Below are 15413 nucleotides of genomic sequence, written 5' to 3' on the forward strand. Positions count from 1 at the left end.
CACAAGGTGTCTGTATGTTAAAATTGGTGACTGAAAGAAGCATAAGGGCCTTTAGATACTCCTGTTATTCTAGTACGTTAGGAATGGATTATGCCTAAAATGCTGATTACTGATTTTAAGAGGTAACTTCTCTCCCAATTTAATTCTGGATTTTTCTCTGTGGTAAATGCATTTGTAGAAATGAGTTTGAAGTCAATGACTCATAAAATATCATTTTAACTTTTTTAACCCTTCCTCTAGTGCACTTTTGTGTACCTGCCCATTCAAAATATAAATGTATTATTTTAATATTAGTGTTGGCAGCATTTCATTGTACAATTTTTTTCACCCATAATGGAGTACAGTCATCTAAAAAGCACTAGAAATTGTTTCTTTGAAAGGTGCCACCACCATCCTATCTATACCTTTACTCTCAGCCTTCTCATTTTTTCAGGAAAAAAAAGTCAGCCCCTAAGAAGTAAAAGCTAATTTTTGCATTTAATGCTTTAAAATTAGTGACACCAATTAGTTATCATCCAAGGTAAATAACTACCTATTCATCATTGTCGATGCATAAGGTTACTAATATCATCTAATCAGGCTGAAATAATCCTTGAGAATATTTGCCATGATTTGGTGATGCTTGGGGTTAGTAATAGCTCCAAAAAATATGTACACCAAGAGTTTAATTTAATTAACTACTTGATATTGTAGGACTTGGTGAAAATACTTTAACTGATGAATAGCTACGTTAATATTTCTTTACTCATGATGAAAATCATATACATACCAATGTAAAAATTCATTATTGGACAAATTTTACTTTCATTAAATCGAGAGCTGTAATTAATTATTAGTTCTTGAGTTAAGAAAAGAATCAATTCATTGATTCTGTCACAACCAATTTTTATTTTATGAGTGTGGTAAAGAGGTTCAAGCATTAATATATTCAGGGTCATAAACAATCCTGACTGGTTATTTCTATAGTATGCGGAAGGGGATAATTCTGCCCTTTGCTAACCTCATCATCCCTGTCATGATGGGTGCCTCTGTGTAAGCTATCTTGTTTCTATGTTGCTGCTGACAATAATATATTTATGGCAATTTTTATTTTAAACCCTACTTGGAGATTTATCTCATAGTTTTTGCTATTTTTGTATGTATTTCATCTGGCTAAATTTTAATACCAATCAGCCAGGATCTCAGCATCACTCCAGGGGAAGGGAGGTGTCCCCAATGTCTTATAGAAATTGTCTATCAAGGACTTTGTTATATGTATCAAGGCATCTCTTACCCTGCAATATAAATATTTTTAAAATTATGGTCAACAATTCTATTCCCAAGTATTTTTGATGTCACTTTCATTACCAGCAGGAGCTTTTTTAAGTATCATCCAGCCTGGATTTTGCTTTTTTTAACTGCTGCATAATAGTTCCTTGAGACATCATTGGTTTTATTCAAATTGAAGAAGAAAAGAGTTGCTGAACAGTTGGTGAGTCTTTCAGCAAGCTGAAGAAAATGAATGCTAAGGACAGGTAAGTGCTCAGTATAAGCAACATGGATCAAAGGATGAGGTGGTATGTAGGTAGCAAATATTTATTTTAAGGAGTTCATTGAGAGCAATTGGGAAATCTGTTGCTTTCTTGCTGAGGCTAAGAAATCAGTGTTTCTACTCAGATGTTACCTTTGGGGAAGAGCCGTTCCCAAAATTAAGTATTCACTACTTGAATTTTGTCTTTTCATGGTCCCTTGTTCCCATTTTGTTTCCTAGTTATTATTAATTGACTATGGCTCATAAGCATTGCCAATTTCTCATATCTCCATCATCAAGACCTCTTTTATTTTATTGGGGTAGGAGGCAGGAGGGAATGGAAAACTAGGCATCCTGAATCATCCCACTCCCTAATTCTCTTTTCTGTATCTGAATACCTTGCCACAAACACTTTATCGAAGTTCCGTATTGAGATCATGTCTTTGGGGTGGTCCAAGATCGATAAAATTTTAGGTAAAGTTATTTGGAATAAGGGAACCCTATGATATTTTATAATCTTGGTAAATTTGGAATACAAAATGACAAGTACAATGCACTACCAAATTAATGGAATGTGCCTTAATTTTGCCAAAGTGGAAGTAGACGAATTTAGCCCTAAAATTTTTCTAGTTTTGGCTAGAATGGGTGGGGGCTGGGTATTCTAAATCCTGCACCTAATACACCTCTGCCTTGGCTCATTAAAGAACGGCAAGGGTAGGACTGTGATGGTAATCTTTGTGTTCAGTTAAATACATTTGGTGGAATTCAGATACTCAGAGTTCATGGCTAAAGGGTAATACATTTTGAGAGAAATTAGTACAAGAAAGGCGGAATTACTAGTGAAAAGTTAAAATTTAATGTGCCAATGTATGGATATGCAATCGCTATGAATGATTATGTGAGCTGAGCTCGGTTAAATACTTTATTTACTGTCTAATTTTTCTTTACATGGCAAATGCATGAATTTTTGTTTGGTATACATAAAAATAAAATACATGAAAACAATGGTATCCTTCTATAAAATTGTAGTTAACTCTGATGTGGATCTTGTCTCCTATTTTTTTTCTCTTTTATATTAAAATGGTTGTAAATAAGTAAATGCCGAAGAAAGTATAAGATAAAAGGAAAACGCGCTTTAGAAAAAATCTATTTACTACTTGTAATTAACTAGCAAGATCACGGGTAAAAACATAGACCTACGAAAATAATAAGTCAAATGAACTTTTTAGGTTAACGTTTTGAACAGACCGCCAGTAGCGTAAGTTGACAGTGACGTAGCAAATGTAGGCATTGGAGTTGCCAGTTATGTATTTGTATAGTCTCATAAGTCGCATTTAATTTAGAGAAAATTATTTTTCCACCTTTAAAAATTATTAAGTACTTATTTATCTCGTTGTATAAAAGATATGCGAAATCTAGGTTCATTTTCATGAGTTTTACAAAAGAGGATCCTCAAGTCATCCCCTATATGTGTTGCAACCTACCGCGCATTGAAATGAGTTTCCAAAAGTCGCCACTCGTGTCGCTGACGGGCAAATTTATCCAAGTTTCTTGGAGAAATAAGAAATAAGTATGAGTATTAATCAAAATTTATACAAATGATGATGTGAACTATCAAATTCATTACTTTTCATTCCTTTTCCTCCCCATTACAAACATTTTGCTGCAAAATATTGGAAAAAAGTGAATCGCACTACACTCATCACCGCATCGCGGATATTTTTGAAAACCGATTTAAATGCGACCGAAATGGCAACAGAAGTCAGCCTAGGCAGCCACTGCCGTCGTGCCTCTTCTTGTTTATTTTGTTTCGTCATTTGTCTCGAACAAAAACAAAAGTGAACGAAAATCTGTCCAATCACGAAATGCGCAGTGCGTCAGTTAGCGGACGATGAACGGAGAGCAATTTCAGCAGGTATTTTGAAGATGGACGGCAGAAAAAAAAGCTGTTATATTGTATGCATCAATCGTTTGAGCCTATAATATGAGCGTCAAAGGAGCCGAATCACTTGAAGTACGTGTGTATAATCAGTAGAGTTGAATTCCAGATTTACTTCGAGGGATTCAAGATGTTGATACTGGTATACTGGTGATCGGCCCTCGATTTCGTCAATGTCGACCCTCCATACTCTTCTATTTGGAATCACTTTGTATTGCATGCTGTGTTACGGTGGTGGCATAGAGAGACTCGGTAAGTAGTTATTACGTAATTGTTACTGCTTTGTTTTCAAGATTATTAGCGTTGACGCTGCAGGTCTCACGTTTCATGGCCCTCGTCTTAACATTCTATGTTACTTTTATGTTGAAAATCTGCTGAAGTATCATTCATGGAGTTAGGATGTTTATCTTAGTGAGATGATTATCGCAATTATTTGATGGCGATAATTTGTTTGGCTATTCATTGTTCCCAGCAGTTGTACATCTGTGTTGTGTTTTGTGTTGATGTTAGTGTGGTTATCCAGGCAATCCCTTCCTTGGACCATAGAATAGCACGTCACATTTGAAGTCGTTTTCTGTTCGAAAATAAGCATTGCCTTAACTTAGTAGAAGAAGATGCCGGTACAGTAATTTTTCTTCCTTTTATCCTTTGATTCAATCTGTTTGCCTTCTCTGCGGGAGATACGCCACCACTCACACCACTTTGGACGAGAGTTAAGTACCTACCTATAGCCAATTGAGTATAGGTCTTGGTTGGTAAGCCAATTGAGTTTAAGGTTGGCCTACGGCTATTTTAAGTTTTTTTTTGGTTATATTTTTTGTATTGTTGTAATCAAATATTTTTTTGGAGAAATTTTGTACTAAATTTTGAAGAATTGAAGTGATTCACGTATTCATTGATGGGGTGCACATTCAGTATCTATGAGACCCAATGTGGTTCATGATGATTTCTTTTACCATTATTTTCCTCTTTTATCCTACCTTTGTTCTTTCCCCATATTATTTTCGACAATGTGCGCCGGCCCATTCTATCTTTATATTTTGTTGGTGATACCTGGCTTGGTCTGTCATTACTCTTCTTTATATTCTGATTTCATGTTATTGTTTTTTTTCTTAGCTTACATATTCTAATTCATCCAGAGTGCAATGTTACATTTTACACTCGGGTATCTCAGCTTTCCTGCCAGTTTGAATCAACTTTTACATTATCAGTGCCCCATTAGGAAAGCTAGCACATTTCAGTGATTTCATAGATCATTCCCTTGTTTATATTTGGGCAAATTATTATTTATGCCCGTGAGAAAATTCTATATGATGTATTTATTTTGCTTTACATCGAATGTTTGTTAGATCCTCTGATTGTAGTTTATTCTTGACTTACCCACACTTTGCTACCTAGACTTATGTTTCACTACCCAATGCTAAGCAGAACTAAACTATTTCGGGAGACTTCATCCTTCAATCTTGACACAATAATGGATATTTATTGCGCGGGGTAGGGCAAAAGGACTATTCTACAGTTCTAATCAAATACTTAAATTATTTTCGAAACTTTTTATTTCTGCTTGATCCTTTAATGCCAGCCCGGTTCGTTGGAAGGGCCACTAGGCGATCGTTCCTAACATCTAAATAGTACGTACCGTTCAAGCATGTTTGACGCATTCAATGGATTTGCGATTTTTTATGAATTCAGCCATTCTTTATCGGTTTGCGAATTTTATTGGGGTAGTATCACGTTGCAATATCGAGTTGGCTGCTCTACCGTGGTATAAATATTTGAATCCCAATCATAGTCGCAAGTCCCAAAGCGGATTACCAGTGAGAATTCTTTTCACCGGCTGTGAGAGCACTTGGAAATGCTTCGTTAAATCAATATCTCTCATTAATTTTTCTCGAGCATAGCTGAATCATCGACGCGTTTCACAAACATTCAGCAATATTGTTTAAGCAATGGTATTCCAACTATCTTTAGAATTCAGCAATGAATGTGAAATACTCGTGATTAAGCAGCAGGTTCAATTCTATGGGCGCCTGTGCACACAAAACTGATTTTCTTTATTGGTAGGTTGATTTCGTAGCATTTGATCGTATTGCTGAATGGGACCCTATTTTATATTGAAAATCAGTTTCCTTACAGAGTGATATTCCTCGTTTTATTGGTATACGGGAGATTTTTAATCCCTTTGCTGCCATTAGGTCTTTTTGGAGATCAAAATGGAATCTGTATACTGCAATGTAGGATGCACCTTCCGAATCCGAAGGTCGAGCACAAAACTTGTTAAAGTAATTGCTTGGTTGTACACGTTCATAATTTAAATTAAGTTTTTATAACATTTTACACTGTATTAATTAGTTCATCCAATTTATGTGGACCATGTAAAATGTTTTTTTTTACAAATTCAGTATTAGAATCTGTCGAAAAGAAAAAGGACAAAAATTTATCTTTTCTAAGAATTTTGTAATACCATCTCTACTCTGATGCCAAAATAATTTCGCGTGGATTATAATCATTGTTACTAAATTTATTTAGTCGTGAGTGCTCAATACTAACTTGTAATGAATAATTTAGTTTTCAAAGCGATTGGTATTCCTGGCAAGGTTCTACTCACAAGCGACTTTTGACAACCGTCCTAATTTCCTCTGTGAGCTCAAATGAGCTTAAAAATGTTTTGAAAAAAAATTTGTTTTATTTAGTTATTTTTTCATCACCACCGGCGTACTTTGTCAACGTTTTACCCCTTACATATTTAGCCAGAAAAAAGATGCCGAGTTTGGTTGCCGAGATTTGTTTTAGTGCTTTTTAGTATGATACCATATTTCGTTGGGAAACTATTGATGTTTCTCTCTACATTTGCTTAGTTTCAAGTAAAATATTAACGATACAAGAAAAACTCGCCAACGCGCCATTATCTTATCATTATTTCCCTTTTTTATTATAGCTCTATCCCAGACGCTTCATTATTGTGATCACAAAATGTCTTCAGTAGCTAATTTAGAAAAATTCTCAACTCGTTACTCCATGGTCTACTCGGTCACTAATCCATAGGATCATGCTATGTCGAATTAATATTAAAAGAGATTTTGTTAGAACTTCTTTAATCTTTCTGCCCTCCAGCGAGGCCCAAAGTAAAAATAAAACAGCTTTTGAAGTAATTTTATGAAAATTTAGCTGAGGAAAACAGAATCAGATACCAACTGACTTTCCTAAATCGAGGAGCTCATGCCAGTGCGTTTTAGTCTTCGTTGTATCGATGCGAAAAGGGCGTATTTTAAATATTAAATATAGAATAATAGAAGGTGAATTTAGAGCTGCTAACCAAAGTTAGCGTTCTCATAGATTAAGCCACAGAATTCTTAAATACTCGTTGTTTTTCCTCGCGTGTGCGAACCCTTCGTTTACAGCTAAGGGGTTCCTTTCGATTACACATTATGCTCTGCAGTGTATGACGCAATCTCTGAAAGCACTGTATTTTACCCCTTACATATTTAGCCAGAAAAATGAAATGCAAAAGTTGCATGCCGAGAGAGCTTCGAATACTTTTTGGGACAATACCATATTTCGCTGAACAAACTACTGACGTTTCTCGCTGCATTCGCTAAGTTTCAAGTTTAATATTAAAATATTATAATTTATTCTGAAGTTTACCCGACAGTGCGCTGTGGCGATTTCTGTAGCTGTATCGTAACGTAATGTCTCCTGCACTCCAAAACTGCTTCAATGTTCTCGTGTGCTTTTGTTATTTTTATTTCGCGAGAGAATCATCTCTCGCACTTGGTTGAGTGCTCGAAGGAGGGGAAGTGCGCTTATTTCTCTTTTCTATCTACTATTTATGACAATTCGTTTAGGATTTTTTCGCGCGGTGAATTCCATGTGATGTGGAGTGAAATAGAACTGAGAAATCAAAGGCTTTCTTCGAATCGAAGAGAATTACTCACCACGAAGAGAGGGGAGAAGCTGCTTGGCATTTAGCATACTTTAAGTACTTTTACCACTGGTATATTCAATGATGAAAGCAATGTGGACTATTTACATTAATTAGCAGATGTATGTGTAGATATTACGTTTTTTTTTAATTTTTATGCACAAATTATTTTAAATTTCATGTTTCTGGTTTACTTCGTTATATGAATCTTTTGATAAATTCCGATATTCTATCGTGATCGAGAAAAACTAATCAGTTTTGGATTCAACGCTCAATAACACGTTTGAGTCCATCAGGGTAACATGAATAACATGATATCACCAGAAAATGCAAGTCCGTGTTGTATACAATTGCTGATGATCCAGCATTAAGGTGCATTATATTTGCGATATGGCTCATGAGCGGACGAAATCCCTCTGTGAGGTACTATTTGTAGTTGGGTGGATACCTATGATTTCACTATTCTCTGCTTTAGCTATAATTTTAAGCTGGTTTATGAGGGAAACTACTTGAAATATTAATGTTGCAAAATCATTTAGGTTTGTTATGAGACAAATATTACCTTATTTTAATTGAAAAGTAAAACCGTCGATCATGTTTTGAATGTTTTTGGGCCTACAATTTACGAATGTCCCCATCTCGTAAATAATTTAATAATAACTGAAATTGGCATGTATGCGAGGTGTAATTTCTCCCGCCTCCAGCAATGCCAATTTTCCAATGAGTGTGAATGAAGCCAGTGGAGCGTAAATGAATTGCTTGCTGAAGCAGGACATTCTCGACGCGTAACGCTAAAGGGTTATTGCACCTAAATATGTTGGCCTCAATTCCGGTCTCTCCCGGAAGATACGCTCAACATTTTACATCATTGTGATCTCTTCTTTATTTATCGACTTTTTTGATGTTAAATTACGGGTATTTCAACCTTGATAGTTCCAATAGTGCGCCAAGACCTTCCCTTTGTTAACCTTACTTATTCTAATTCCATTTATTGGGAACTTTGGCAAATCCATTCATTTTTATAATTACGAAGCAAAGTATATGTGCTGATGGCTCTGATTTTTCTTGTAAATGGCTTTTTTGTTAATAATTTTCGTCCTGGTGTGTGCATAGTTTCGTCACGTTATCTAGTGTAGTTGCTATACGTAACGTTGTCTACTGTCCTAATGTCTTCAGGATATTGGTGAATTATGTTAGGACAGAGAAGTTCTCTCTGTCTCTTCCAATAGCTGCTCTGATCATTTCGGGAGCTCATGCGCAATGTATTTTCATGCTTAATTTGTATCAATTTTTACCTTTTGCGCTTTATGGTTCCAAAACGTGGACACTAAGGAAGGAGGACGAGAGAAAACTGGGGTAATCGAGATGTGGGTGTGGTCAAGAAGGTAAAGTGGACGGAGAGGAGGAGGAACGACGAAGTGCTAGACTTGGTGGGTGAGGAGAAGCAGCTTTTAGATGAGATACGGAGGAGACAGAGGGTATGGATAGGGCGAGTACTTAGCGAGAAGGGCATGTTGAAAAAGCGTTAGAGGGTAGAATGTTAGGTAAATGAGGGAGAGGAAGGAAAATAATAGGATAATTAGATGGAATGAAATGGAGCAGGTCTTCTTGTGAATTGAAGAGAGAAGGCTTGAAGTAAGGGGAGGCTCCCAGAATTCTTCTTTAGCACTCCATGAAAAACCTACCATAATCGGTTCTATACTTTAATAACTTAGAATATCGAAAGAATAAGAACTCAATGCCAATAACTTGTATGAATTTTTTCACGTGACAATGAAATTTTGGATTCTCCGTCAAATTTTATTCCAGTAACCCCATAAACGGAGGATAGAGTTTAAGTAAATGTGTGCGAAGTGTATTTGAAAGTCTAATTTCCCCTCATGGGTCATGGATTTTCGCGCTCTTTCTTCACGACGTTTTAAAATCTGGCGAATCAAAAAGACAAGTCGACGCACTATTTCTAGATTTTAAGAAAGCTTTCGACACTGTACCTCACAACAAACTTTTATAAAAATTATAGTCATGCGGATTAAACGAGACAGTTGTAAACTGGATACGCGACTTTCTCAGAGATCGTATACAAAAAGTAGTTCTTGACGGAATTAGCTCTGATGTCGTAAAAGTTACATCAGGTGTTCCACAAGGAAGCGTAATCGGCCCCCTGTTGTTCATTATATACATTAATGATCTCTGCCCCCGCATTAGCAGTAAAATACGCTTATTTGCTGACGACGCTGTCATCTATCGCGAAATTAGTGATCACTCTGACTATGAAATTCTATCATCTGACCTAAACAACGTTCATTTGTGGAGCCAAGAGTGGGGACTCGAACTTAATCTGAGCAAATGCATGGCGTTACATTTCATGCGGAATTCATCCAATTCTAACCATGTTTATGCAGTGGATGGTATTAACATAAAGGCAACAGACGAAGTGAAATACCTGGGAGTTGCGATAACCTCGAACCTCACGTGGGGAACACACATAAAGAATATTTGCGGCATAGCCCTGAAGAAATTAGGATTCGTCAAGCGTATTGTGGGAAGATTTTCGGATGAGAAAGTGAAAGAAAGGTGCTATTTCGCTCTCGTCCGACCGCACTTTGAATATGCAGCGAGCCTAAGGGATCCGGTGCAGAAAGACTTAATCCGCGAACTGAATAAAATACAAAGGAAGGCTGCGCGTTTCGTCAGAAACTGCTACGGGCGTACAGACAGCGTTACCCAGATGTTAAGCGAATTAGGCTGGGAGCCATTGGAGACTCGGAGGCTGCGCGCTAGGCTTAGATTGCTTGAACAATTGAGAATGGATATCTTTAAGAGCGACTCAGAGAACATAATATTAGAGCCACACTATATTTCCAGGTGTGATAGAAGCGATAAATTAAGAGAGATGTTTTGCCGAACGGATAGATATGGGAATTCGTTTTTCCCAATAAAGGACTTTAATAAACGCTAGTACCAACCTCGTTAGAGTACTTCATTGTTTTTTAGCTGTAAACGGCTGGTGGGTATTATATAGATGTAGATGTAGATGAATGACTCTTATTTCCCATACTCTCTACATATTTTTTCTTGCGACATAACCAGCAATTCACGGGCCGACCCCAATATATTTTACATTAGGAACGAGTGACTTGATTATATAGGTGGCAAATAAATGCAATTTTAAAATTGAATTAAGGGAATCGTGCCTTTTTAGTAAGCCGATATTGGGATAGGGTATTTAATATTCACAGGAGAGAATAGATAGAAGTAGAGGTTATTGACTTCGCATACATATATCTTTTTATACCGCTATTGGATAGGTTCAGACTATAGGAAGAAAGCGTCATCGCTGCTCTCTGTGATAGTGTGCGTTTCACTTGAACTAGAGGAAAGCGAATCCCTGCTGAAGATTGGCGGCTGATAATGGTGGAGAATAGTATCCGAAACATTATTTATATCGGCAAGAGACGCAAAAGCGAGGAGTTGGCTGATTTGGGGGGTGTTACCAAAGAAAACGTCTCGAAGAGGAGGGTGGTGGAAAGTGTAGAAGAAAGGAGAAATAAAGGACAAGAAGGGAGAGAATGGAAGAAAAATTGAAACCTTAGGAGTTGAGAGGATCTCATTGGGTGGGAGCAGTCGTCGTCACATGGTAACTCGATTCCTTCGTTGAGCGAGACTCGGGTGAAAGCCCAAGGGGCGTGGATGGAATGGTTCAAAGGGTTTGGAGGTGGAAGGGAAGGTGGCATGATACCCAGAAAAGTGAAGGAAAGGTACAGTCTTCTAGTGGGAAATGTGAGTTCAAATGGCTTGGGGAAGAGAAGGAGAAACAGTGGTATAGTCACGGGGGATTCAGGAGGTCCGAACCCCCCCCCCCTCGGAATATAAAAGCACAATTAATTTTCTCCCTGAAAGATAACAAAATATTGGAAAATTATGAATTTACAAAATATTTTTTTAACCAATGAAGTGTTTTCGATTATGAAAAGCGTTTAAATTAGTTTGAAACCCTCTACTTAGTACCCTGTTTTTCAAATATGTTTCCCCCTGATTTTGGATCCCCCCTAGAACAAAATTCCTGGCTACGCCACTGAGGAGAAAGCGGGTGAATGGAAATTTGGATGATTACTACACATTTCATCTGGCAAATTTGAAATTAAAATGTAAATCCGTAAGACGCGTAGTGGGATTATTGAATTTAAAACGGCCTATTTTTATAAATATGCAGTACCCCTACCTATTTATAGGAGATCGTCGGGACTTATTGAAACTTTTATTCTCTATGCATATTGAGAATTACAAAGTAGTTTTCTCGCTTCCATTGCACATTTTACTATATTTTTATTTGACCATTTTTGATGCTCACACAGTAAATTGTAGAAGAAAAATATACGGAGTCGTTATTTTAATATTCATAAGCATTTTAGTTTGAAAATAATCAGCCCACCGAGATAAGTCTGCATTAAATCTTTCCGGAGTGTTTCGAAACTCCTGGGGAGAAATATCTGTCTTGGAAGAGGCCTAAAAATGATAGTAATTTAAAAAGATAGGAGTGAAATAAAATATCATAAGGACACACCTGGAATTGGCCGTTGTCTTTGACAAAACTTTGATTGCTAAAGATAAATTCCACCTTCAGAGTCTTTTACCTGCGAAGTGGAGAAGAAAAACGTGAATGTATTCCCTCCCATTGAATTCATTTTGTAATGTTATCTCCACCAGACGGTAATTTTTAACAGTAATGAAGAAAGAGTTTGTTCGAAAAATGGAGTTTTAACTTATATTTTGGTTCAAATTTCGTTCTTATACGTTTCCTTTCATTATCTCGATTTCGAAGTGATCACCCAAATATCAATTCGCTAATGGCTTGCTCCTATCTTTGTCGACAAAAGCCCTTACCTGTGGCAGACGGATTACCACCAGAATGTTTGATATTTTCTCTTTGCATGGCCCCACTTGAGTCAACCTTGCGATTTAGGATGATTTTTTCGAAAGACGTGATCTCGTCTCTTTCATATTTCAAGTTCGAAGACAGTATGATGAAGGAGGATGTAAAATCAATTACCTTTGAGTGGAGTGGAACCATCTGCTAGATTTGAGATTGAGCATCTTGACAGACGTGGATGAACTCCGCTTTTGTGGATGAACAATTATTTATTAATCAAATCGTATAAATTTTCTCGTTTACTATAAAAAATTTCTTAAAAACAACTTTCCTGAATTCACCGACAACTACATGAAGAAAGGAATACAAAAACATGAATAAACTTTTTTCAGGTATTTTGCTATTGACAAAACGAAGCCCGCAGTAGAGTTCCTATCTCCTAAAGTAGTAATCTAAATTCAATAAGTATGTGTCATAAATCTGTCATTAGGATATAATTAATTGGCATTGGTATTTTTTTTTAGATTTTTTACCGCCGAAGCAAGTAATTAGAGTAGTTACGTGGATAATTATGGGAAATAAAGATTATTCACTCTACTCATTTGTGGATTCTACTAGTCTTAGAAGAGTTATGGGTCTGAAAGTATGGTTTATGGAGTAATTTTATGTTTTAGGTGCCTCCGACGGAACAAATAATGAAGTTTCGGGACAATGACCTCCCTTTGTTGTCTTTGGTTAAAGATCGTTGCATGTTCACCGCGTGATATCTCTGGATATCTCTTTGGAGCGTCACTGCGAAACGTAAAGTTGGTAGTAATACGGGCAATTTGGGTTAAAGGGCCCCTAAAGATAAAGTATGAGCAAAGATGGAGTCTTTGACGGGGAATAAAACTTGATACTGAGGTAGTTGCGATTTTATTGGAGTGGAAGCCTGTATCCGTGATAAAATGATAGGTATCTGTAAAGGCATGGTATGTGCGTTCAAAAACCAAGAAACTGAGCGAAATGAAATGTGAAGAAACAGCAGTGCTCTGAAAAATGAGGCAAGAATTAATAAAGGGAAAGGAAGAGAGAATGAAAGAATAGCAGTGACTTGGTATTATTGTTCCCGGGAAGAGGCTTCTTGAGATGGAATTCATTCATTCGCAGGTTGCAGACAAATGTTCCATCGTAATACCACTATGCAGTGCGTATAAATGGCTTGCGGTTATGCTAAAACTTTCTTTCCTAGACAAAAAGAATTGATTTTCTCTCGCTCGATATTTAGTTGAGTTTATCCAACCTACTCAGCCCCCTGTTTTATAAATTAGAAATTGAATAACAACGTAGTATTTACAAGAATAAAGTGTAATTGGGAAATTATGCGAGGGAAAATTAAGATGTTTCTTCACTTGCAAGTAATCCCAGTTTTCTGTTTAAAGCTAATGTTAGCGTAAATTATATGTCTAACTATACATTTTTATGTTTTGATTTTTGTAAACTAAATTGTAAACGAGTTGCCTTAACAGGTATTATGCACTGTGCTTATCAATATCATTACTATGAAGGTATTCTATAATGCTATAGTGAATGCAATTCAGTTTACGAGATCAACTACTAATATCACTTACATTTCGTCCGTTCCCGATTTTACCCAAAAGTTATAATATCGTTCTCTGTACTATGAATCTTTCATAGTCCCAGAAACTCAAAGACATACTCTTTATGTTCATTCAGTTGAAAATTACGACGGAGGGCGGCGTCGTATACTTTACATGGGTAAAAGTTCTAGCATCTTATTCGATTGAAGCGTGAGTGATGGATAAGTAACGGGTAGTAATGAGAGTCTGCAAGAGCTTTGAGGAAAGCAACGTTGAAGAGAGGGATCTCCCTTGTAGGCTGAAAGTTGAAATTTGAGTGCTGGCATGCGAGGGGGGAACATAGAGGGATGGCACTACGAGAGGCTTGAATAGAATTTGAGAATGGAATGCGTCAAAGAGGAGGTTGGGAAGAAAAAACAAAAGCCTCATGAGAGGGAATTCTCTCTCCATAAAATAAACGAAAAGAGGAGAAAGTCTCACTCACTTGAAATCTGATATTTCAACACTCCAGTTGCACTCCTAATATTCGGGAGCTGCTCGCAGAAATGTCCTCTCACTCTTAGGAGGACTCTGCCTTACCCTCTATCTAACTTCAGTACTTTCCTCTCAAATTCTCCCCTGTGAGAAGCTACCAATACCACAAAGAACTACATTCCCATAGGGAGTAGGGTTTAGAGTAGGCTGGCGTCCATGAGAATAGATTATCATAAACATATATTAAAATCTGAGCATCACAATAGGAGCAAAATAATTACGAGGAAGAACTCGGATCAGCAAAAAGAGCAGTGAATAAATGAAAGCGAAACATAAGTACGGCAGATTTGATAAAAAAACAATATAGGGTAACAAAGACGCAGGATTGAATTTTTACAATACTATAAATTTGCAAGCTTTGATTAATTGAGCATAGTAAGTCTGCTTTGCTCATATTAGTCTTCAGTCTCGTATAGTATAATCGTCAAAAATGTAAGCTTCTCATCGTTTTCTCTGACAATCCTCAACACTCATTAATCCTAAGATAGGTTTGATGCAGTTTGATTGGGCATATCTACCGAATTTTTCCTTTTTGCTTCGTCCATCGTTAGTCACTTGGCTACTTATGGTGCAGAATTTCTTTTCCCTTTCATATTAATGGTTCCCTAACTCCACGTATATTCTGAGCTTATTTGTAGTAGTACTTAGATTTTTCATTGTTAATGAAACTTACTCGTCAATTACTACTTTCTATCAAATCCACGGGTATTAAAAATTTATTTTCTCCTATTTCTTTCTGCAAACATTATTTTAGTTTGTTCTTGATCTTAGTGATTTAAATGTAATATTTACTTTTCCAGGCATTCCATTTAGTTTCTTCCCTGCATTCGCTCCCAGAGCTATGCTGTAAGTTTATCCAGTAACCCGTGCGAATTTTTATAGGCTGAAATATGCATGATAGACTGACCTGAATTCGCGATTACACGTGAAACGATTGAAGAATATCGGTGCAGTAATTTACGTCCGCTGAATCGCATAAAAGTTTCAGTTCTACCGTAAAATACCTCTCCGAGTTCGAGAGAAGAAATCGCAAGGGAACAAACGTTCGGGCGAACCAC

Source organism: Ischnura elegans, chromosome 4 (genome assembly GCF_921293095.1).
Source record: "Ischnura elegans chromosome 4, ioIscEleg1.1, whole genome shotgun sequence".
Classification (NCBI taxonomy): domain Eukaryota; kingdom Metazoa; phylum Arthropoda; class Insecta; order Odonata; family Coenagrionidae; genus Ischnura; species Ischnura elegans.